The sequence below is a fragment of the Gobio gobio genome (assembly GCF_949357685.1).
Source record: "Gobio gobio genome assembly, chromosome: 4".
Lineage (NCBI taxonomy): Eukaryota > Metazoa > Chordata > Actinopteri > Cypriniformes > Gobionidae > Gobio > Gobio gobio.
The window spans coordinates 2,492,803-2,495,171 of NC_137100.1; positions in this window are offsets into that span (position 1 = coordinate 2,492,803).

The window sequence follows — 2,369 nt, forward strand, 5'->3', positions numbered from 1 at the left end:
TTGTTCTATCTTTCCTTCTGTCATTCTATCTTTCACTCTGTTGTTTTGTCTATCGTTCTCTTTCACTCTGTTGCTCTCTCCATCATTCTGTTGTTCTATCTTTCACTCTGTCTATCGTTCTCTTTCATTCTGTCGTTTTGTCTATCGTTCTCTTTCATTCTGTCGCTCTCTCTCCATCATTTTGTTGTTCTATCTTTCACTCATTCTATCGTTCTCTTTCATTCTATCGTTCTCCATCATTCTGTTGTTCTATCTTTCACTCTGTCTATCGTTCTCTTTCATTCTGTCGTTTTGTCTATCGTTCTCTTTCATTCTGTCGCTCTCTCTCCATCATTTTGTCGTTCTATCTTTCACTCATTCTATCGTTCTCTTTTATTCTGTTGTTCTATCTTTCACTCTGTCTATCGTTCTCTTTCATTCTGTCGTTTTGTCTATCGTTCTCTTTCATTCTGACGCTCTATCTCCATCATTCTGTCGTTCTATCTTTCACTCTGTCGTTTTGTCTATCTTTCCTTCATTCTGTCGCTCTCTCCATCATTCTATCTTTCACTCTATCATTCTATCTATAGGTTTTGGGTTATTTAGTGATACATTTTTTCAATGTTGATATAAAAAAATATATATAAAAAAGTATCCATCCATCCATCCATCTTTTGTAATTTGCCGTTGGTAATCTCACACACACACACACACACACACACACACACACACACACACACACACACACACACACACACACACACACACACACACACACACACACACACACACACACACACTCCTCACTGACCTCTCTTCATCTTCCTCATCATCTCAGCTGCTGATATTAATCTGAGAGCATCAGTAGAGATGAAGATACTGCACCTCATCCTCCTCTTCCTCATCCTCCTCTTCCTCATCCTCCTCTTCCTCCAGTGTTTCTCAGAGCTGCTGTCCCTCTGCATCCTCCAGCATCCCGTCTTGACGTGGCACAGGAGTGTTAACCAACTTCAGCGGAGAGAGAGAGAAGGAGAGAGAGAGAGAGAGAGAGAGAGAGGGGCGGGACTCCTGGCCTTCCCTCCTCCGTCTGGCTTTTCTGTTGGCTTTTTTCCTGCTTTTTTCGGGGTGGCAGCAGGAAGTTGACGGTCAGAGGTCAACAGGAAGTGAAGCGCATTAATTTGCTGCATGTGTTGAGTCATTTCGGCGAGGGGGGGGGTGTAGATCGTTTCGGCTGGAAAATGTGTGTGTGTGTGTGTGTGTGTAGCGCTGCAGGAATGTCGGAGTTTCTTGGCAAGACGGCGGGCTTGTAATAACTCCAGATGTGCGGGCCTGGCGTGTTTTTTCTTCTGAAGCCGATTTCCTTTCCCTGTCCGGCGTGAATAAAGAGGCCTTTATGCTGGACCCCCCCCCCCACACACACACACACACACGCGCGCGCGCGCAAACGCTGGGAAACCGGCTCAAAATCAGGACCAGATTGGATGTGGGAGGCAAGTCGACTGTCCAGTTTACTACAGGGTTAAAGGTCAGCGTGCTCATGGATTACAGTAGTGATACTGTATAATGCCGTGAGTTTAGCGCGCAGTGTGTGTGTGTGTGTGTGTGTGTGTGTGTGCGTGCGTGTGTGTGCGTTAGCTATGGTTTCTCCTCTTGGACCCGAGCAGGGATTCGGGAACGCCTCCACTGGAGCTCCGGGATATTTAAGGACATTTGCATATTTTAACTGGAATTTTCAAAACATGTTTTGCAAAATTAAATTAACAAATGTCACATTTTAGAATTGAAAAGTGCATTTGATAAAATTAATGCGGTTTATTTAATTTATTATTAGTTTATTAAAACATTGAAAATTCACCAAAACATTTTTTATTTAAACTGAATATTTTGAAAAATGTGATTAACGAATTTAGTTGTCCAATACACGATTAATTATATTAATAATACATTAAATAAACAGCATTAATTAACTAATTCATGTAATTTTTTTTAGCTGCAATTCACATTTTTTTGTTGGAAATTTAAATAATAAATTTAGATGTCAAATTTAACATTGAATAGGCATATGATTAATTAAATTAATAAATTAAATTAAAAGCATTATATTAATTGTTAATTTTTTTAACTGAAAATAATATTTTTTTGAAAAATGAAATTAACAAATTTATATGTAAAATACAGGATTCCATCCATCCATCCATCTTCTTCCGCTTATCCGGGGCCGGGTCGCGGGGGCAACAGTGTAAGCAGAGATGCCCAGACTTCCCTCTCCCTAGACACTTCCTCCAGCTCTTCCGGGGGGACACTGAGGCGTTCCAAGGCCAGCCGGGAGACATAGTCCCTCCAGCGTGTCCTTGGTCTTCCCCGGGGCCTCCTCCCGGTTGGACATGCCC